Source organism: Leptinotarsa decemlineata, unplaced genomic scaffold (genome assembly GCF_025532065.1).
Source record: "Leptinotarsa decemlineata unplaced genomic scaffold, Ldec_3_MD MMD2_tig00003335_RagTag_RagTag, whole genome shotgun sequence".
NCBI lineage: Eukaryota > Metazoa > Arthropoda > Insecta > Coleoptera > Chrysomelidae > Leptinotarsa > Leptinotarsa decemlineata.
The window spans coordinates 6,370,251-6,394,987 of NW_027412587.1; the positions used below are offsets into that span (position 1 = coordinate 6,370,251).

Here is a 24,737-nt window from a genome sequence, read left to right on the forward strand (position 1 = left end):
CTCTTATTAGAAGCATTTTAGAATATGCTTTCATTTTCTGGTGTCCTCAGTATAACTGTCATAAGTATAGCATTGAGAGAGTTCAAAACAAGTTCCTGAGATATCTTCACTTCAAAGAAACAGGTAACTATGACCTTGATATTTCCAAAGTAGTGCTACTTGAAAAGTACAATATACAAACCCCTCGAGAAAAGAAGAGTATTTGCATACGTTATATACTTGTACAAGATGATACATAGTGTTCTATCAAAAATCCATTTCAATGTACCTGCTTATGAAACTAGACCGTTTTGCACATTTCATTTTGAATCGGCAAGAACACATTATTTTCAAAATGCTCCACTGAAAGCTATATGCAATTCTTATAATAATGTACAAAACGAATGTGATATCTTTTTCCAAAATCTTATTAGTTTTAGAAATAGGTTGTATGAAATTGTATAACTCCTGTTGGCTATTGTTTTTCATAACTTTTTTGTCATTTTGTTGTACGTACAAATCTATTTGTGATATTACCTTTCCTACTCTGTAACTGGGTCTGTAGAATTTGTAAAATTAATAAATAAATAACGGCGGAGGCAAGAGTGGGCTACTCCAAACTGGAAAATTCACCGAGTTGTAAGGGATCGGGCAAAATTGAAATTTAGGAATATGTAGAGGACCATATGTATGCGGACCATATAACAACGAAGTACTTTTTCCACGAAAAATTGATGAACAATCACCCAAAAGCATACCTGACAGAAACATGGTATACTGACGAGATGATAATCAAATATAGGACGGGAGCTGGAAGATAAATTACTACAGTTTCCCTCTTGGTTGATTCACATATGTCTTCCAGGTAGAAGTGTGAATATTATTCTGTCAAAACAAAATATTTTTACTGGTAGACCGTATTCGCGGCAATGATGAAACCAAGAGTAAACATTGAGATGAGTATGGGAATGCCGTGAATAACTGAGTGGCAGGCGAGTCAATAATTACAGAAAACAGAACCACCAATTAGGGAGAATAGAAAACATAGAGGATATATAGACCTGAAAGAACATATGAGAAAGCTTTTTTCAAGGGATCTTTGGTAAAAATCACTGCTTTGACGGAACAGAGATCAGCTCAAATTGAAAAAGAAAAAGTTACCCACGAAGTTGATGATGATAATGAAAATGGACTTGTTTTTCTTGAATATACAGAATTCATTGTCATTGTTGATGACGTTACATTGCATTGCACTGTTGCTTTTCGGCAAATAGCAACGCATCAACAAGAAAGGCGGGTTTCCTGAGTGAACACATACAACTTACGAACTAGAAATCACTAGTCATCGGTAAACCATTAAGATGAATAAAACTCTGAAGAAGCCAGCCACTCATGCTGGCGAAACGTTAGAATACAGTTCCAAACCACGACGGCCTTCAAACGCGAATGAAGATCGTAGCAATGAAAATCTCGGACGCGAAAGTCTTGATCAATTTATACAAAATTCAGATGAAAAAAAATTAGACTAGTAGATATGACACGCCTCAAAAATGGAAAAAAGGGGAGCACACGTTCAAACGCTTAAACAGATATTTGGTGAAAATTTGGGGATGCTAAAGGTGTTTATTATTATTTTTTTTCACCGTAGTGTGCGCTGGTCAGGCCCTACCCCCGAAGACCCGATACATTCGGTAGGGCGCGCCAGCATTATCAACCAATGACCACTCCCCACACCGTAGGGCTGCATCTGTGCGGCTAAGATTTCTGCCTTAGTGCGGCAAGCCGGTATGATTTTAAGATTCGAGAGTAGAGAGGACATCATTCCACCAAGGACTTCAATATAATCAGAACAACCATCTTGACAGAGTGATCTGGATAGAGTCTGCGGAGTTCGAAGAGAAAATCTCGATATTTTATCCATTTTTCCTCCTCTTTTCTGACGATATTCGTCTCGACAGGAGCTGAAAACTCCACGACAAATATCGTTATGCTCTGGTTGTCGAAAAGGACCACATCAGGCTGGTTTATTAGCTTGTATGAGCCTGAGGATGGGAAACGAATAGTTCCAATAAATTCGGCACTTTTCGTTCCCCAAAACGGATTCAATATTCCCCGCAGCGTAGGGCAACACTGGTGTCTCGTCAATACCGTAAGAGTGCCGTAGATGATAACATAACACTATTAGGGCCGCGTTATGTCGATGGATATAGACCGAGACCGCATATGCTGGACATGCTGACAGCAAGTGCATTAAGGTCTTCAGCGCCTCGCGGTAGGCCCTGAACCTTGTATCAGGAACATCTATACCCATCACGCGACTGCGGTAGACTAAGGTGTTGAAGACACCATCCTGGCAAGCCATGATGAACCCCTCAGTTTCCGATTTCAGCCCACTCGTCCTGAGACAAGCGAACGTCAGGCGCTTTGATAAGCAAAGGTCTCCAATGTTATTGGAGAAGACCCCATGCATTGGCTTAACCTTGTGTATCCGTAGAAGTAATGTGATCTCTGCGGCTTTTATCTGAGCTTATTGCTGAACGGGTTCCAACTCGGTGACAGAATTGTGGTCACCTCGTTCAGAGTCGAAAACTATACCAAGTTCATCAGCTGCTCGGACAGCTGCCCTAAAGAGAAATGCTCCAATTCCTGCTCTCTCATGGTCACGAACCATGCAGAGAAGGGGATCCGAACTCCTGACGACTTTACAGGCTGTATCCAGTACCATTCTGTCATGTAGACACTCCAAACTCAAAAGTCCAAGGCCTCCCTGTTGTCGGGGGAAGTACAACCGTGGAACGGACGATTTGGAATTCAAACTCCTATAGAGATGCATCATTTTTCGGGTCTTCACGTCGAGTTGATACAGCTCCTCCCGAGTTCACTTCATTACTCCAAACGAGTAGAGTGAGATTGGAACGGCAAGCATATTTGTTGCAGCAACTTTGTTCTTCCCCGACAGTTCCGATGACCAGATCTGTCAAAGTTTGTACTGATACTTGCCGCGGATGGTGTAGGATGCTTCCATATACGAGCTGCACATACTCTCCGTAGTCCCCGCATCGTCCTCTTTTGAAATAGACCATTGCACACTTGTCTATTCTGAATTTCATACCGATAGCATGCGTGTACTCTTTCACCACCCTCAAGAACTGATGAAGATCCTTCTCTACAGAAGCATAAAGTTCAAGATCATCCATATAAAACAAATGGGTGATCTTGTGTCTCAGGTTTCCGGGGGTGCCACAGTTACACTCAGGAGTATTTCTGAGCGCAACAGATAATGGCAAAAGTGAGATACAGAAGAGAAGGGGACTGAGGGAATCATCCTGAAATACACCCCTTCCGAAAGTGACCCAACCTGTTTGGACTCTTGCTTGACCAGATGTTATGGTGAAGCGAGTTCGCCAAAGTTTTATCAGTTGTTCAATGCATCTCACTATTTTATCGGGTACCGCAAGGCATCTGAGCAAATGCAAGATAAGGTCATGCGAAATTGTATCAAATGCCTCACGGTAAACGTTCTGTTTGCTCTGTTGGCAAAAAAGCAAGCCAAGAGAAAGAAAGAGAGAGAGAGAGAGAGAAAGAGAGAGAGAGAATGTGTTTATTATTCAATATACAGGACCTTATTGACAAACACTGATGAAAAGAGAACATGTAAATAACTACATCCAGATAAGTATACAATTACATAATTACATGAAAATAATACATATAAATGATCACACCTAGGTAAAAGTACACATATATTATTACACATAAGCACCGTCAATTTCATATCGTTTCCTCATTAAAATATTCTGTCAGATTGTAATAGGCTTTAGATGCCAGCCTTTCATGTTACTTTTTCCTAAAAGTTTTATGAGACTCCATGCTTTTTATATCTTGAGAAAGTTTATTATACATTTTAACACCGACGTAAATTATTGAGTCTTTGATCAATTTGGATTTAGGGATGATTAATGATAAAATCATTGCATTCCGTGCAGTGCGATTGTTATTTTCATATAAAGATTTATTCTTGTAAATGAGACATGTAGCTTCTAAAACGTAGTTTGAGGTTAGTGTCAGTATTCCGTGTTTCAGGAAAAGAGGTTTGTAGGAACTCAACCTTTTTACTTGGCACAAATATTTCAAGTTTGACTCAATGAGAGCCAAATAGACATTTTTTGCCGCAGCATAACCTAACTCTTTAGCTGTAGACATGAGGGCAAAACAGCCGGATGAAAATTTTTTGTTTAGCATGTCAATATGATTTGATAATTTCAAATTGGTATCTATGTTAAGTCCCAAGAATTTTATATTGTTGTCAGATGATATAGTCAGCACCTAATTCTACGGAAGAAAAAATTTAAATGTAAGAACTTTTTTTATTTAAATTTAAACATAGAAAATTTGCATCGCATCACAACTTAATTTTTTGTAGGTCTCTTGTAACATTATTTCGAAGCAAATTCACTCGTCGGCAAATAAAGTGAAGAACCCAGATATATCTAAGAGGGAAACTGATCCTTGGGGTACTCCCCAACTAACTTTTAGTATGGTCAGTTTTAACCAGTTGGTTCCGTCCTGTCAAATATGATTCCATCCACTTCAGGGCCATTTACCGTAGTGGGAGAGTTTCTGCAGTTATAATGTGTGATTGACACAGTCTTATTAAAATTTCAATATTTCGTAAGAAACACTTGCGTTTTTTGCCTAACCCAACTCCTAGCCCACTTTATCTGTTTGATTCTGTGAAGCAGCAACTGAAAAGATTATCTTTTTGGAATATCACACACGAATAATCGTCCTAAAACCGAACCATGGTGCAATCCTGAATAAATCATCGGAACAAAGATTACCAGTACATTAATCGTCGCATATTGTTTCTGTCCTAAAGTTTTATTCTCACGTGGGCGAAAAAACTTCGGTGCCGTTACCCAAAGTTTCTGTTGTGCCGCCTCCCGATACCGGTAGCGCCGGCGTGCGACTTGTATTCATATAAAAGGGCTCGGGAGAAACTGCGAACAGTCTCAACTTCGTAATAGTTTCAACAGGTGAATACAGAGTGACCCTCCACACAAAAAATCGTAAGTTTACAAAGATTTTCTGTTTCGCTTGCTGCGCTTTTCGAAAAAAGTATTTTTTTTTGTTAAAGTTCACGGCGAACGACATTTTTGATACTTTTATGTAATCTGACAGTTGATCATTGAGAAAAATATAAGGTGGGATAGACGCATAATGTGAAAATCAAAAATATAATATAATATTAGTGAATCATTCACAATAATTGTAACTAAAGGATTGGAAATAAAAAAGATACAAAAATTAAGCTGATCTGGAAGCATGGACGGGACTTGATTAATAAAAAGTTATTCAAAATTAAAAAAGCATGTTTTCACCCCGAAATGTATTGAAAATTTCAGGAATATAAATATGTTTTTATATCTTCACTATCTTCACTAAGCTTATTGAACGGAAAGCACTGAATGCCCTTTAGAATTTCCATGTAAGAACTTTGATACTTTTTTTGAATATTCAACACTTTCAAAATTGATGTATTTAAAACCGTAGAATTTTATGGAGCAAAGCACATATATCTATATTTTTATATCCTATATTTTTATATACTGTCGAATCAACATGTAATTTATGGTATTGATAAATATTGAAAAATTCCTCTCAAACAAACGTATGCTTGGCTAAAAACAACACCGTATTTTAATTTTAGAAGACCTGAAAACAACGCCAAACAATAATGCTACTTCAACTTTCAAAATTTAATACGTATAACAAAATCAATGCAATTGCAACTTTTGTGTGAGGCCGCGTGAATTTATTTTGTTGAGCGATAACTTTAACTTTGTGAGCTTCTAAGTTATGGATTTGAATTTTATGATGTATAGGACAATAATGATGTGCATGAAATGCTTACGGTAACTAACGTATTTAATCTGATAATAATAATTAATATAGTATCAGTCTATATAGCTCTCCAATTATTAACATATTATACCATAGTATAAAGATCTTTATACAATGATTATATCATACCATATTGAATGTAACCATTTTTTTTTAATGAAACAATATTTTGGCTTTCTACTTCTTCATCTTCATTGAAAAAAATTGTCTTAATCTTCCAAAGAGAATATGAAAGCAAAATTAACGATTTACAGTTGTGGAGATCTTGCAAAGGAGTGATTTTCAGGCAGAAACGAAAGAAAGCGTTTTCGAAATAAATTCTTTCATAAACATTGCATTACACGAAAGAAAAGTACTTTTGAAACAACTATTGAAAGATCATTGAATAATACAGAAAACGCGGTTTCCCATTCAATTTGTACGCCAAAAATTCGTTATGGAATTGAATCAGACATCATCCACAGGATTGCTACACAATCTAGTAGTAGAGGTAAAATTTCATTTACACGGAACACTGTCATCCTCAAGGCAGACATTCGATGTTTCGGAATAAGACACGCCTTAATGCCTCTTCAGCACCATTCTGGATAATCTGATTCAATTTCATAACAAAAGTTTGTATAAATCATGTTCATATGAGAGTAGTTTTGAAAGTATTTTTCTTTCATGTAATTCAATGACTATATGGAATTAGCATGATCTACACATCTTTGTAAATTGTTCAATTCGAAATCAAATGCTTTCATCCTTTCTTTGGAGGATTTCCAAAAACTCTCCTAAAAATATACCCCTTTCAATTGAGGAACCGTATGTTTTGATGTTTGGTTATCGTGTTTTGAATTTTTCCGTCCATTTTAGGTTATTCAAAAATGAGAAACCTTTCGAAAATCAAGTTTATTTTATGAGATTCGAAAACATGGTATCATGAATTTAACAGAAATAAGAGTGAGAGGCAACTTTTCTGAATTCAATCACGGTTTGATACGGGATTTAATATCTGTTTTTCGTTGTGGATTTATATTTATATTTGCTGCGGTCTTCGAGTTTTTGCTTTTAGTTCAATCTGATTATCTGAGGTGAACTTTTAGGATTTCCACACGAACTCTTATATGCTTTTTACGTGATTACATTCATGAAATAGCAGACGTGGTAAATGGAAACAAAAAACATAATTTTTTTAAGATTAGATTTATAGTGAGTTTCCAATGATGCACTTTTATGGATACTACTGGTTTTTTGCCGAAAATGTACAAGTATACAGATGCAAACAATAAGGAAATACCTCCAAAACACCGAAACAAATATGGGCGATGTGTTTTCTATTGATCAATCTCATCTATGGCTGTATTTATTCAAGTCTTATAAAATTCCCATCACTTCATATCACTTGGTTTGAAAAGTGGTTTTAGGTGGGATCAGGTAGTTTGTTCCTTTGTAAGTGCTGCCTAGCATTGAACTATCGGTAAATTTGATGTGGAGTAAAAAAATTGAGATCACTTGAAAATATAGTTGCACATCAGATTAACTGAAAATTTTCCAGATTAAGAAAAATGAATTGATATTTTATCCAACTATTCACTATCTCAACAATTCATATTCATTGATCTGGTTTTCAAACCTGATCCATCAGATGTGAAACTTTCCATCATTTAACAAATAGCAATCTTGAGCAGTATCCAGGTGACCTGTGTTCTTGAATATCAACGTGCAACTTATTGATATTTTAGTTTTTGTACATTTAAAATCTCCAAGCAACTTATTTCCTCATTTTCTTCAGTATCATCAAATTCAAATTTCAATTTCTGGAAAAAACTTTTCGGCTTTGTATCTAAAAGTAACTTCTAGGCATGATCTATATATCTTTAGGAAGAGTTCATTTTGAACTTATATGCCTCCTTCATTCCTAAGAAAGTTCTCCACATTTTTTTGTATAAAGATGGTGAAGTAGATATCCAAAAAAAATGTTTTTCTCCCCAAAATTCATCCTAAAAATATACCCCTTTCAATTGATATTTCAGTAGTTGGAATTGAATTTTATAGTGCTGATGAAATGTATGCCTGTGGAAAGAGCTCAGTGAACCTCTACATTTCAAATTTCAAAAGGTCTTTTGTGAATTCATGGATACTGTTATCATTTTTCACCAAGTTCTATTCGATTACATATTTTGATCTGTAGCCAAACACCAGCAAAATGAATTCTACTAGTTCAGACTTCCACTTTCTGATATGATTCTGATATGATTTGAAATATCTGAAAAAACAAATGTAATTAATATGAATAGATAAAAATATCAATTATATTGAGCGATGAAAACGTGAAATAAAATTACAATAAAATAAAACTGAACAAAAAAACTGAAAATAGAACAATTACAAATGAAATTGAAAAAGGTGAAAAAGGTTTCAAACCAAATTACTTGTCATCTCTTGGAGCAGCAGTCCAGACATCACCCGAAGCCAATTGTGAATACTAACAATCGAAACGTTGTGAAGTATTTTGGTTTGAAAACATTTTTACCTTCTTCAATCTCATTTGTAATTGTTCAATTTCGATTTTTTGCTCAGTTTCATTTAATTATGAAGAAACATTGGGTGAAAAGGTTTTTGGATTTCTTCTTCTCCATCTTCAATGAAAAATGTGGGGAACTTCCGAAGGAAGGATGTCTGTGATTAAATCCAAAAAGAACGTTTTACAGAGATGTGTGGATTATGCATCATGCTAACTTCTTCAGGAGTTTATACAACCTAAGTAATCTCTGCACCAGAAAAACGTCAGGAAGAAATTCTAGAAGTCCACGGCCTCCAAACCCAAAAAATAGTGACTATTTTATATGAAACTATTTGTTTCGGAAAGGCTTTTTCTTCCAGTTAGTATCTGAGAGTTACTTCTATACAAGATTTACACATCTTTATAAATAGTTCATTTTGAACGTAACTGCTTTTTTCTGTACTTTGTGAGTCTTCCACATTTTTTGTACGTAGATGGAGAAGCAAAAAGCCAAACAAATTTTTATCTTTCAAATGTCTCTATTGTCCTGGTCGAGAAACAAATCTTGGAAAGGGAAGTATCTGTTGAAAAACATTTTCAAATGTCCACTTCGATACCTGTAGCGGCAAAATGAAGCGCTTATTTGATTTACATGGCCCTTCACAAATTCCACTCTTGCATTTGAACAATGTTTCTTCATGTACAAATAACGTATATTTCTTTCTTCATGTACAAATAACTTATATTTCAAAAATCGCTTCATTAGAATTGCCACTTCTTTATCTACCGTGAGTGGGTCTATTCGAACCTCCACCGCAACCCGCAAGCGTTTATTGTGACTCACACCTGTTCACACTCGACCAAATAAACCCAGCTTCTTAACGAAGCCGATTAGTTTGAATGGTGAGTGGTCTTTCAGGTCAGATGGTGAGAGTACGGCTCTGCCGAACTCAAAAAACCTGATTCGGTCCCAAGCGGGGCAGGCACAAAGTATGTGCTCTGCTGTTTCATCATTTTCCGAACAGAGGCGACACACACTGTCTTCCGACAGCCCGATTCTCTGCATATCATGATTCAAATGACAGTGAACTGTAAGAAGGCCTGTTAGACATCGTAGTTCTTCCCTACTATAGTCCAACAACTATTTGGTATCACCCTGCGAAGGGTGAATAAACGACAGGTTCTGGTTCGACGAAACTGCTTTCACCATTTTTTGCAAGGGAATCAGCAGCATCATTGCCTTCCAGGCCAGTATGGCCAGGAATTCACACCAGAGACAATCTGTTAAATCTTTCTTTGGATGAGAGTCGTTTTTGGCAATTTGCTACCAATTTAGACGTTGCTCGGTAGGAGCCAAGAGCTTCCAACGCTGCTTGACTATCCGAGAATATTTTTATTGACTTGTGTATGGGGTTGGATTTTTCCAATCTCTCCGCACACAATTCAATAGCGTAAATTTCTGCCTGAAATATTGTCGCATAAGTTCCTGGGCAGGTTGATATCTCTGTCCTGGGTTTGCGACTGAAAATACCTGCACCAGAACCGGAAGATGTTTTTGACTAACAACTATCTGCTCTTAATATTTCCTTCTCCCGGAGTATCCAGTCCTCTCTACTCGGGAACAGTACTTTATAAGGCAGTTCGTAGTTGACAGTTGGAGGCATACAGTCAGAATTCATTTCCACTCTGCATTAAATTGATTTGTGCAATTGGCAATGTGCACAAGTCTTACTCTTTAGTGAAAACTGCGGTGAAGAAAGACGAATCTTGTTGAGGTCGATGATGAGGATAGGCTTTGCAACGGATTGTCTTTAGGAGCATAGTTTATCTTTGATATTCGAGGATAGAGTGCTTTAACGATTCCACAGATGGGATCTCTGACATTTCCCGCCATTAACATAAAAGAAAACAGCTACCTAAACTAAATCTCAGCTACAGAAGTTTGTTTTATGAAGATACTTTTTCTGCGGGAAAATTATTGTTTGTGTAAGTAGCCATTTGTTTAGATTTCTCATGGATGTTTGGTATACAAACTGAATAAAAAAGTGTTTTGTTTAATTAAACGTTTCCGATAAAAAATACTTACTTATTTCGTATGAATGTTTTACTGCTGTTTCATGTGCATGATTTATTTATTTCTCCTTCTTCCCTTCGAAAGTTTCTCACGCTTTATACGCTGATGGACAACTAGATGAAGTTTTATTCTCAATGAAAATTCACTGAAAAATTTTTCTATTTTAATAACTTCAGATTTTAATGTTCTGTGGAATGAAAATTTGAAATTAGTTATTATCTAATGAAGAAATAAAATTTCAATTCGAACTTAATTCAACAAATTGTCAACTCCTCCTTGGTATAACTGTTTTTCACCCATTCTTCTAACTATAGAGTTTCAGTGGAAAGTTTACTTTGGTTACTTTACTTTGTTTTGTTGTAGTATCTGTTCAATTTTATTTTGTTAATCTCGGGTATATCCCTACATCCTTGGAAGTCTGTTCTCCCTCTAAACCTATTTCCACCATTTTACGACGGAAAGTGTCACTCATATGCATGTGAAACATTGAATTGCCAGCTCTAGCACATCTCTGGAATGATATTTCGTTAAATTGATTGTAGATGTCACGAGCATCGAGCTGTGTTTATCTACGATCTGCATTATTACCAGGATGACGTTTTGTCGAACACGATGTTATGTTTATGACACGATTTTGAATTGAAGGGATATGTGTATATTTTTGACCGGGATGGAATATAATCAAGCATAACGGAGGGAGAAGAAAACAAACCATGTTGGATTCTGAACTTTTGAAATATTAAACATGTTTACTTCATGATCGTAACATTAGTTGTCAGTACTTTAATTTAAGTTTGAAGTTATTCAACTGCAAGTCTGACAAATGGTTAGATTAACGGAAATGCATAAAAAAACAGTATCTCAAGGAACAATAAGCAAAATAGAGAAGCAGTTTCGCGAGCTTGGCCATGTAGGGCAGATAAAAAAAGGAGATTGCCAATGCAATGAGTGATGAACTCAAATTAGATGTGATGCTTGAGTTTGAGAAAAACCCACATACATCGAGTAGACAGGCATCCACTACATTCAATGTTGGCGATATATCAATAGTAAACATATTGAAAAAAAAAATAAAATGCATCCCTATAAAATGATACCTACTCAGGAGCTCATGGAAGACGATTTTGATAGAAGAACTTATTTTTGTGAACAAATGATGGACATATGTTGGATAACAATATCATCCAATTAGAAGACATTATGTTTTCTGATGAGTGTACTTTGTCTCTTAACGGTCATGTTAATCGGCAAACTTGCCGCTACTGGTCAACAAAAAATCCTCACTGGATGAGAAAACACACGCAATACCCTCAGAAGGTTAATGTTTGGGCAGGGAGTGAAGGAAACCATATCATTGATCCCTTTTTCATTGAGAGCAAGAATGGCGATAATTATTTGGGACTACTTCAAAATGATGTTAATATAATATGTCATTCCAAGTTTAGCAAATTTATGTCCTGATCCAGGAAACCCTCAAGTTCCAGTGATTACGATATGGTTTCAGCAGGATGGAACATCAGCACATTACCAAGTTAATGTCCGGCAATACTTCGATACAATATTTCCCAATCGGTGGATAGGGAGGCGAGAATCGATTAAATGGCCAGCGCGATCACCCGATCTTTCATCATTAGATTTCTTTTTATAAGGATATGTAAAGAACAAAACTGAACCTTCAGATTTTAATGACTTGAAAAAACGAATAACGCTTGCGATTAGGTCGGTCACGACAGAATGTTAAATAATGTTAGAAGACAGTTATATTTGAGATCAGGATGTTGCCAACACTTTTAACAACTACTTCGTTAAAATCCTTAGTTCTTTTTCGTATTCTACATTTCATTTCGTTTTGCATTACATTTTAGTTTTTGAGTGTATTTTATCGAATTTCGGTAACCACATGATTTTAATTTATTTTATTTTAATTGTTGCAATAAACCGAAAATCGATAATCTTTTTGAATAGAGAATGAAGAGACCTTTCAAACGATATATCACATATCTATACTTCCCATTTGAAAAATTGGGGGTTGTACCTGTCATTGGAAGGGTGTTGAAGCTAGGGGTGACATTTTTACGTTGAAGAATGTCAAATTATAATTTACATTTGACGTGTTTCGGACTTTTTTTCAAATATGTACCTACAGTAACCGAAATAATGAATTTATTCCATTTGGCTTTTACACACTGTATACAATGAATATGCAATATTTGAATAAAAAAATAAAATACATACAACGTTCCAAAATGAACATCTCTCAGATGATGGCCATAAAAACATAATATATGAAGTGTTTCTTAAAAACTGAAAATAATTGATCGCATTTTTGTAATTTTTAATTTTCAGTTGGTCATGATACAGAAATGAAATTATGTTTCTGGCGTTTTAAATGCATCAGCAGAAATACAGATTTTCGATTTTCGATTTTCTAAAAGTGGTTGAAGGGTAATACTATAAGGGTTGATATATTTGAAGAAAATAGAAAAGACACACAACTTACGGTATTTATTGATGTTCATCTGACTCGTCTATTTGTTTGAAATCTCCGGCAAACACTGTAGTCACAGAGGTCCATAAGACACATAATTTGGATATAGTTTGAATATATTGCCTCACGCGCGTTTCGCTAACCAAGTCAGCATCATTAGGAGATTATTAGAACATAAAAATATAATTCATCTCCTGATGGTGCTAAATTATATAGCGTCGAGATACAGCATCTTTGTTGTGGTGAGAGAAAAGTGTTTTGAGTAGATTCATTTCACGCTAGAGTTTCCAAATTCTATTAATCAGAACATAATTCAAGATATCCATAAATTTCTTACCAATTCGCAGTTGAGGTCTTCATTATACATGCGTTTTTTTCTTTAAATGGATAATTTCCAACAAGTAGCTTCATAATCATTCTTAGCATATTTTGTATTAATGTATCTTATTGTTTATTATTCATCTTACATTATTGACATATTCAATGATTTGGTTCCGTACTGGAGATTTGGTACCTTTATAGCTAGTTCATGGCAAATATTTGAAGCTGATGATCAGTGTCTACCTTTTTAGTTACCTGTGAACCGCAGAGTATCCTGCCATTCAGTATAGAGTCAACCTATTCTTGTTGCCTCGTTTTCTCAGTTCTCCACGGTATTACCAGACTAGTCTCGACGTCACATTTGGAGTGATCAGTGACCCAAATGCAGCCTGGCTGTCTGTAGGAATATTTATCTGCTCATTTTGTTGAAGCTTCAAATAGTTACTCTTTGAGCACTCAAGATTGCATGTACTTCGCTTGAAAAACGGATATGTATTGACGAGCAGGTAGTTGTAACGTGAATTTGAATTCTTTCCGCGACATGTATTCCAGCTCTAGTCCCATTGTCGGTTTCAGAACCATTTGTGCAGATTCAATATCCTGTCCTGAACTTTACCCACTTCAAGGGTTTTGTACTTTTTGGATTTTTTTTCATCTATTCGATAATCAATTTTTGACTGTATATTACATTCATGTCATTGATAATTGGACGTTTCAAGAGACTCACACTTGAATTTTTCATGTGAAAAAAAAGATGTTGGGTTCCAAGAATGCATCTATCAAAACTCTTCATCTAAGGACCCAAAAGATTTATCTTGGACGAGGATATAATGAAAACTGACGAATAATATTTCCTCGATTTTTGATCTGAGCATGTTCACGAGTTTATATGCATTATTTTTCATTTCAGTTGGATATCTTTTTTGAAGTTGAGAGTCATCTTTATAAAAATAACTTTGACAAGATTGTAGATTCGATGGTCAATGTGCACTAATGTGCAGTATAAATGGAGAATATCAAGGGGACAAGAATAGAGTATTGTAAACTATTGAATAAATTGTAACGCATTTAGAATCGCGGTTTCGAAATTTGTTCGCGAATGATCAGATAACTTTTTGATAAGAGGGAAGCATTCGAAAAAAATCTCATGTTTTCTGATTGAAGTTGTCTAATGTTTGACTTGACTCTAATAATATCGATAGATATTACAAATTGTAATATACATGATGAATATTACAGAGTAGTTAACTGTATGTATTTTTTACCAAATCGGTGGTAACAGGGTTGCATTTTGCAAATGATATTTTATCTCTTCCTATATATCATTGGTGGAATACTCATTCTTGATATTTCTATATTTTTTTCTAGCAACTGCATTATTGAAAAAGAAGTGACCCGCAATAAACATCTTATGATGAAGTTTCAATGGATACTTTTGAAATTGTTTTTTTGGTTAAATATATACAGTGTGACCCATTTTTAATGGAAACACCCCCCTAAAATTTGAAATTGTGAACTGATTTCAATAATTTTTTTTTGAAATGTCAAGTACTAAAAGGTCTACCTTGGGAGAAAACTTGAAATGTTTATTGAAGTTTCAGGGCATACTACGACATTTTTTCTTAGTCGAAAATCGGGATTTTTTATTAGCGATTTTTTTATTGAAAAAATCACTACGCCACTGGATTCAAAGTGCCTCTAAACAGGTGTGACCAAAATTTCATGAAAAAATATTCATTATTAACAAAGTTATGACAACTCAAAAATTCGAAAACTCACACAGCTAACAGTTACAAAAAACACCCTATATCAACAGATATTGTCATGAAAATATTTTTTTTATGATTTCAACAATAAAGTGTCGCCAAATGAAAAAAAAACAAATAGCGTAAATATTTTTAATGGAAATAACGGGAATTACATTCAAGTTTTCACGCAAATTAACTAAAGCTAAGACCTAATATTTCAATTTAAATCTTAGTTGCCATGGAAATTATTTTACAGTTTGACACTTGTGAAAGATTTAAGTGTACTATTGTCAACAATACTCACCTTACAGTTATTCGAATTATTTTGTGTCATGGCTGCAAGATTGAGCGTAAGAGAAAATTGAAATTGTACGCCTTTCGGGAGATGACGTTAGAAGTGCTAGAGAGGTTTGTAGAGTATTTAATGAGAAACATCCAGATCGTCCTGGTATTAGCTGCGGTACGGTAAATAAAATAAATAAAATATTCAATGAAACTGGTGCAGTATCAAAAATGATGTTAAAGAGTAATCCTGTACAAAGACGAAACAGGAATGACAGGAATGACCAAATCATTTTAAATTATTTCGGAAATAATCCTAATGCCAGTATAAGGAATGCCACTTTAGATTTGAATATTCCACGAGAAACTATTCGGAGATGTCTCAAAGCGAATAATATTAAACCTTTCAAGCCAAAATTTTTACACACACTTCAAGAAGGCGACAAAGCAAGACGCCTGGAATATTGTTTATGGGCCCAAGGGGAATATTTGAACAATAGAAATTTCCTAAAAAATATTTTATATACCGAAGAAGCCACTTTCACTACAAATGGAGTAGTGTCATCACAGAATTGTCGCTATTGGGCAGCGGATAATCCTAGCTGTGTAATAAACTGTAAAAGCCAGTATTCCCAAAAAATCAACGTCTGGTGTGGGATATTGAACGAACGAATTATTGGTCCTTTCTTTTTTGAGGAAAACATTAATGCGCAGAGGTTTCTAGAATTTTTAAACACAGAGTTTTGGGATGTTATTCACGAGCTGCCAATCAATGAACGATCAAATTCAATTGTCCAGTTAGATGGGTGTTCAGTTCATTATGCCAGAGCTGTGAGGCAATGGCTTAACGAACATTTTCCAAACCGATGGATAGGCCGTGGTAGTCCGTTTATAGAGTGGCCACCCAGATCTCCAGACCTCACAGTTTTGGACATTTTTCTCTGAGGACTTCTCACACAAAAGGTTTACAAACACCGCTCGAGAGATAGAAATGAACTTTGTGCAAGAATTCGACAGGTATGTGCAGATATTAGCCCTTAAGAACTAAGGAACGTAATAAGAAACATTCGCTAGGACACATGTATCGAAATACGTTGTGGCTTAGTATAGGCTACTAGAATATGAGTTAGAATCAATTGTTGCACTAAATCGAAACATTTCAATAATTAGTTATTAGTTACGTTTATTAAAATTTTTTGCTTCATTGTTAGTTGAATTGTGTGAATGTAAAAAATATTTACGCTATTTGTTTTTTTTCATCTGGCGGCACTTTATTGTTGAAATCATAAAAAAAATGATATATTGTGACTGTTAGCTGTGTGAGTTTTCGAATTTTTGAGTTGTCATAACTTTGTTAATAATGAATATTTTTTCATGAAATTTTGGTCACACCTATTTAGAGGCACTCTGAATCCAGTGGCGTAGTGATTTTTTCAATAACAAAGTCGCTAATAAAAAATCCCGATTTGCGACTAAGAAAAAATATCGTAGTATGTCTTGAAACTTTAATAAACATTTCAAATTTTGTCCCAAAGTAGACCTTATAGTACTTGTCATTTAAAAAAAAAATTATTGAAATCGATTTACAACTTCAAATTTTAGGGGGGTGTTTCCATTAAAAATGGGTCACACTGTATTATCGGGGCACACCAGTATCAACTGACCAGATATTTCCGTTTCTGTCATCAAAACTATAATAATGAAGAACGTTATTACAAACGAAACGGTTTTGGTTTTCTACTTAAAATGTAGAAAAGCCACCATTCCACCAAAGACGCCAGTAGCACGCATTCGACGGAGTAAGCTTTCATTCTCCCAATCGTTTCTGAAAAATTGGGTTATGTCAGTTCAATATCATTTAGAAGAATAACAAAAGTGACAAAGCGATTTTGCGGCTTGCTGTCCGTGGTTTGCATATTTTCATGTTCGACTTTTCGTCTATAGCTGCGGAAGACATTATTAAAAGCGATGAGGCAATGAACTTTTGATATCGAATGTCTTATTAGAAATAATAACGGATATTAGCATTATTTCCAACTTTAGCATTTCACGTTCTTGATTGATAGTATAATGTAGTTTGACCATTCAGTCGAGAATACATATGAATTGTGAGTAGTTCAACAGAGATCCACTAGGACTGGGCTATACGATTTTTTCCTTTCACTAATAATTCACTTCGAGACCGGTAGGTAGCTTACAGTTTCTTGTATAACTTGTAAATTCGCACGAGAAAAGAGCCAGTTCATAACGGAGTGCCTTCTGTTTTACCGCAATATCAAGTCATTTTCATGTTTTACTTCATACCATTCTGTGGGGATCCTAAATTATATTTTTTGTTTTGTATTTGCTGGCTGGAAAACACTATTAGAAATATAGACGTTATATAGTACAGGTCTAGAAGAGGTATTGAACGTTTAAGAACGTTTGTTTAGATATTTACGAAAAAGTTTTGAACTTGAACGGTACACATGGATTGATTATTCGATCCAACAAAGAAAAAAAATCGAGTTCAAATTTTATTTATTGATTTTTAACAAATATTTCTAGCTTCTTTCTTGAAATGAAAATATTTTTAGAGGTTGGAAATGAAACTACTTATGATTTTACTACTGCGATTTCAACTAAAGGAAAATAAGAGCAAGACGAGTTATGGGAGAAATTGAAAGGAAAAAAAGTGTGCTATCATAATCCAATTGTTACTTTTGCAGGATTGAATAATTATACCAATAAGGTACATATACACAGTTGGTATCATCATTTTTGAGCCACGTTTCATATAATGAAAGAATATTACGTGCTTGTTGGTTAGATTTTTATAATACTGTCAACAATATATCTTTATCGTATAGCGTACACTGAATACTGAGCGTATGTCCAACGAGAGAGGAGTAGCCTGCCTTCTGCTGGCGTATGCCTGAGAGAAAGGGACGCCAGACGGACTAGCGACTCAACGCGTTAGGTAACAAAGCGGTTTATCCTCCTATGAAAAGTTATCACTTCAAAAATGTTAATAGTGCCCGAAGTGAAAAAGAGAAAATCAAAAGGCCAGACCAAATAAATTTTTTTGAAAAATGTGAAAAAATCAGATTTTTCATTAACCAGCTGGTTGATTTTGTGGTGAGTGTCTTCTGGCATGTGAAACACAACGAATTCTCAACCATCGATGATACGTATCAGGTAATTCATTTTCTTCTAGTATATCGTCGGTTACCTCTGCAGGAGTAAACATCCACTCAGGAAATATGCAGTGCATTTCTTTAATGTTCCCCCCCTCTTTTATTTTTTGAACGGGTTTGGGATAATGGAATTAATGCATGAATACTTTATTTTGAAGTGAAATTGATAAACGAAATTTTCAAGATGGCGACTGGGCGCTATATTAATATCGATATTGTCGTGGAAGTGGCCGCGGTGGTAGTGAGCCCGACTCACGATCGGAAGGCCTTGGGTTCGATTCTCGCCTCACCAGATATTTTTCTCGAGAGAATGTATCTGGTTGAAGCTGGAATGATTCTGCAACCTTGGTAGGAACCACATGTTAAAAAATAAGACCTCGTTAGTCCTAAGCTCGCACAAGTTTCTCAAATTCTGAGAGTTGTCGTTCGTATGGGGGCGACAGCTGATTAACGGAAAAACAGATTTTAAACAGAATTTTTTCAAACATATATTTCTAGAAAAATTCCTTTTTATCTGCCTTATGGCAATACCACCAACCAGATAAGGTTTGTTAAGTTATTTTTTGTTTGTAAAAACGACAAAAAAAGTCAGTACGACAATGAACATCATTGTTCAGTTATAATATTCTCATTTAGTTTTCGGTTTTACTAATAGAAAGGTACCACGTCAACAATTCTCGTTCATTGGAAGAAAAAATTTAAAGAGAGCGATTTTTATTTACAGTGCGACGCGTAACTTTCAGAGACTGAAAGGATTTTTAATAAACGTTTTCCGAATCATCCTATCTGAAAAAATATTTGAGGTAACGTGTATCCAAATTCACAACTAGAGGTAGTGGTACCTACATAACAAAAAGCCCTGAGGTCATCCCTCCATTCCGGAAGAACAGAAAGTACTAATAAATTGGTGAGATGGTACCTAGTAAATCCTGAAGTCCACTTATTCCAAGGCGAATGTTTGTGAGGTGCCTCCTTCTACTGTGTGGAGACTTTTAAAGAGGAATAGGTATCATCCATACAAAATTAAAATAGAACACCAATTAACTGAAGATGACCCTGATCGAGGAACAGAATTCTGCAAAATCGTGACGCAAACCATTGCAAGGCATCCTACCTAACCGCACAATATTTGTTTTAGTGACGAATGTACATTTTTCTCAAACGGCAATGTTCACAGACAAAATTGCCGTTATTGGAGTGACACTAACCCTCACGTTTTCCGGAAATACATACCCAATATCCAGAAAAAATCAACGTTTGGACAGGAATATTGGGAAACCATATTATAGGACCTCTATTAATTGATCAAAATTCAACGGGGGAACTGTATTTGAATATGCTGGAAACTACTGTTGACCCTCTCATCACTGAAATAGTCGAAGCGAATTGTAATGAATTCGATATGGATATTGTATCCCAACAAGATGGAGCACCACCACATTACTCCAGGCAAGTAATGAACTATTTGGATACTTCTTTTCTCGATCGTTGGATTGGCCGTCGAGGTCCTACAGAATGCCCAGCCCTCTCGTCAGATTTGACACCTTTGGGCTTTTTTATGAGGCTATTTGAAGCAAAAGGTGTACGAAACTGAACCTGCTTCAATATTGGATATACGGCAGAGAATAATAAATACTTGTAGAGATATTGACGTTACTGTGTTCGAAAACTTTTGGCATAAAATATCGGATAGGCTGTTCATATGTCAAGAAGTTCAATGCAACCATTTCGAGCATCTTCTGAACTGACCTCATGCTTATTACCCCATATTATGTAGTTAAATGCCAATGTATTCAGGCTATTATTAAAAGTTTCGCCATTTTGTAGTAGTTCAAGATATTGACATTATATTCTAGGGTTGTGAAGCATTTGTCAGGCGCTTCAAAAATGTGTCACAAGACCCCCCTTTCCTTTTAATTTTTATCCCTAGGTGGCACCCAGTCGCTATCTTGGAAGTTTCATCTGTCAATTTCACTTCAAAATAAATTAATTTTATTATCTCAAATTTCAATTTGAGATAAAAAAAAATTAAAAGGGGGGGGCATTTAAGAAATGCACTGTATAATGGTTCAGGAGATGCAGTCTGTTCTCTCAGCCTGCGTTGATGAAGGTCCCTAAAAAGCCACATCAAATCACTGAATTCGGTGGATGCCATGTCGTGGGGTAAAAGAATAATTACGTCATTGCTCTCAGAAAACTCCGAAGTATTTGAATATTAGTAACTGATGTATGTATATCATGAATAAACATGAAGAGATTGGAAGTCAAACAGCTTTTTTCCCAAGAACTAATCTGTCTTGATAAATTACCTCCTTTAAATTTGACCAGGATAATTTCATTCAATACCAGCTCAATACCAGCTTAGTTTATTTATAATTCTTGTGTATCAAAGAATCATTTGTCATCATGTACTGTATCAAAATTATTCATTGCAAGTTATATAACATTATCTTAACCAACAAGCGATAATTGGTAATTGTTAAGTCTGATTATTGCGAATTTTATGGAATTTCATTACTAGAGTGGATCTACAGCTGTAAACGTAAAATTGACTATATATGGTTTCATATGTTACTGACAGGTTCGATTTCACGTGCCTTCTCACAAATTGGGTGGAAAATTCTCACACTAGGTTCTTTATAAACGCCTTTCCCCTACTACATCATTACGCTCTTCGATTGGTATTTGGAAATATCTCTCCTACAATTGATGCAGATTAGATGATAAGAAAAAACGTTGAGATGAACAAATAATTATTTCTTTCAAATAGTTGAAGTCAATAGTTTAATATTATAATACTCACAGGTGGTTAATGAGAAAAAATACGTTTGTCATCATTTTGTGAATTCGATATAAGTCACAAACTAATGAAAATGAAACGATGTGGTTACTGGTGCTATCATTAATATTAAAATATATATATATATATATATATCTATATATATGTATATATATATATATATATATATATATATATATATATATATATATATATATATATAAAATAAATAGATAAGTACTTTTTGATCACTACCATATTGATTTCAATTTAAGAGCCACCGGTAGACAGCTGTTTCAGCCTATTGGGCATCATCAGTATATATATATATATATATATATATATATATAAAATAAATAGATAAGTACTTTTTGATCACTACCATATTGATTTCAATTTAAGAGCCACCGGTAGACAGCTGTTTCAGCCTATTGGGCATCATCAGTATATATATATATATATATATATATATATATATATATATATATATATATATTTCAATAATAAATCTGGCACTTCTCAAACTGAACTGGTCATCCTGTTGTCTGTCTCTTTATACCTACGATCAGAGCGTCTTAACTCAGGTATTTCAGGTACTTTAGATAAATTTGCCTGTATTTGTTCTGTATCAAGTACTCTTTTTCGTGTTAGATCTTCTCTAGGAATGTGTATGGTTTTGTTTAATATATTGAATGTGAGATCTTGTTGTGTTTTGATTTCAATAGAAGATATAAAGCTTCAAATCCTTTTTGTAGAATTTAATATTGAAATACTCAAAATAACGGAAAATTAGTTGCATCAATCAAATATATATATATATATATATATATATATATATATATATATATATATATATATATATATATATATATATATATATATATCTAAAGTAAGCTCGATTAAGATATCATCAGTTTTTATTGTTGAAGTTTCGCATTGTTTTTGGTAGTTGTGGAATCGAATTATATTTGTCTTATTACCAGAGTTCTGATCACACCATGAAATGAGGTTACCAACAGCAGTGGTACACTTCTGTTTCAAGGCATTTTCACATTTTTCAGAGACAAGAATAGTAATATCATTTACATATCTAATGAAGCTGGAAGAAGAGTCGATACTGTCCATATCATTCGTAAAGAATAAAAATGAAATTGACTCCAAAACAGAGCCTTGGGGAATGCCCATGATGCTCCCTAGGTGGCACTGTGAATTTTAAACATAGACTTCCCATAAATCGAAAGTAACACTCAAAGAGTCGATGCAACTAACATCAAATACAAAACAAGAATTTCAGCGTTTCTACTCCTCATTTCACACTTTTGAAACGCGATAATTCAATTTTTCCAGTCTGAGAATAACAGCGTGTTCAGTCTTTTTTTCACAGACATCATACATTCTGATAAAATTAGTTCTGAAAGCTTTTTCGAAACTCCTGTGAGGTTGGATTAACTCACATCCTCCTTTCAGAAGGCACCGAATTATCCTATGGGACTCACAGAAACGAACGAAATTAAGATAATGTTATTTGAAGTGTGTAATGCGGAAAACCGTTCGACTGGTAGTGTTTCGACTGTTTTTCAAAGGGATGTCGAATGTTTCTCGAACTATAAATATATCAGAGGCGTTTAAGGATTTAGCTCTTTAGAACTGATCCCTTTCTTATGAAAAACTGAGAAAGATATCCTGTCAACTGAATACCTGCAAAAATATCAAATAGAACTTTATGCATAAAGCATTAAGTGTTTAACAAAGCCTAATTTTGTCATACATTGTGGTTCAAAGGAAACGAAACTAGATCAATTTTTCACAGTTGACATATAAAAATGAAGGAAACTATATGGTGTGGAGGCTTTTTTCTCACGGAATTTTCCATCCCACTGGAAATATGTTGATGTTAGTCATTGTTCAAGCTAGCTGGTGATACGGAACAGCTTTTTGGCTTCCACTTCTCCATCTTTATTCAAAAAAGTTGAAGAACTTCCATGGAAAAGAAAAAAGTAATTAAGTTTCAAATAAACCCTCTACAATAGATGCATAATTTGCGTCTGAAAATAACTTCTACGCATGATCTAAACATCTATATGAAGAGTTTATCTTGAATTCAGACACAATTTTTTGAATAGACATGGTTCTAAGTGGAAGTCAAAAAGTTTTATTTCCAAAATTCATCTCTTCCAAAAATGTACCCCTTTCAGTTCAAGGTGGTGATCTATCGGAAATATTTTTTCGACATCAGAAATGAAAAAGTGACTCGCGTTTCGCTAACCAAATTAGCATCATCAGGAGATGACTAAAAGTTAGTTTTCTCTGAATGAATTTACTGGAAAAAATAGAACTCTTCGTGCTTCATATACACGATACGAGTTTAATATGACTCAGTTTATAGCCTAATGCTATATTTATCAATTATAAGGCGGTATGAAGTTTGACGGGTTAGCTAGTTGAATGACATTTCACGAACAATCAGTGTGCAAGAGTGAAGACAACTTTGTTTGATGAGAGTAAACAGATATACACCTACTTCGGTTATATTCAAGAATTAGTAGTGAAATTCCGGCAGATGAAAAATAGAATATTGAAAATCCGGAGAAAAATGGAACAGTAGAAGTAGTTGTTCATTATGTACCAAAAAAGTTTCTGATGTAACTAGAGGTTTGAAGATAGAGAATTCTAAAAAATTAGTGACATCCATATAAAATTCAACTCTAAAACTACCGTATGTATAAATTTGAAAATGTCCTTATAGGACGAAACTGCAGTAACATTAGTTACAAATGAAAGTGGTAAAAAATATAGAAAGTTTCAATTCTCTTTTTTCCATTATAGTAACTCAATTTACTTGAAAACATAGAACCCTTGAACTTTGAATGAATTAAAATAAATATACTGAGGTCTCAGACTCCTATTTTAATGTATTGTAAAAGTTCCAAGGGCGGATTTCCACCAAACGGACTCGCTTGCCACTAGTTTCGTTTTCAGAAACATAAACAAAAAACTCGTTTCAGTTCAAAAACAAAATCGAAGTCCACGTGTTTCGTTGTGAAATGTTTTCTGTCGTTTCCACTACACGGACAGTTTTCATCATCATAACAACATCATCCAGATGATGAAATCAATACCCACCACAGATCAACATTTCAAATAAAGTAACAATGTCACACCGTTTCTACGGTCGGTGACAAGGTTTACAAAAACACCGAAACCTTCTGATCTTTCCGCCTGCAGACAGGGCATTTCGTTGTGAACAAAAACATTCGCCTGCGACATTAAGTCTTCAAAAAGCTTTTTTTCAACAACTCAAGTTTTTGTTTTGTCGATATCGACACAGTTGCTGTTTTGTTGCGGTTTTGTCCGTTTCGTGGAAAATCACCTTAACGACTAGAATTGTCAACCCCTCGAGATTCCAGCTCCCAAGTAAGTGATATTTGAGAGATTTTGCGGGGCTCCCCGGAGAATTTTCCTTAACTCATCCGAGATAGAAGATCATGTTACAGGAGT

General features: G+C 34.8%; 1 protein-coding gene across 3 annotated transcripts in view; it reads left to right on the forward strand.

Moving 5' to 3' along the window:
- Positions 1-24,737, forward strand: part of LOC111503773 (uncharacterized) — a 152,322-nt gene that overhangs the window by 34,731 nt on the left and 92,854 nt on the right. The window contains exon 1 of one of the 3 annotated variants that reach the window (XM_074178029.1): positions 4,900-5,048. The exons of 1 other annotated variant lie outside the window; for it this stretch is intronic. The gene's annotated coding sequence lies outside the window, so the exon portion shown is untranslated. Of the gene's footprint in view, positions 1-4,899; positions 5,049-24,737 lie in introns of those variants that run through there. One more of the 3 variants, XM_074178032.1, reaches the window with a different exon arrangement.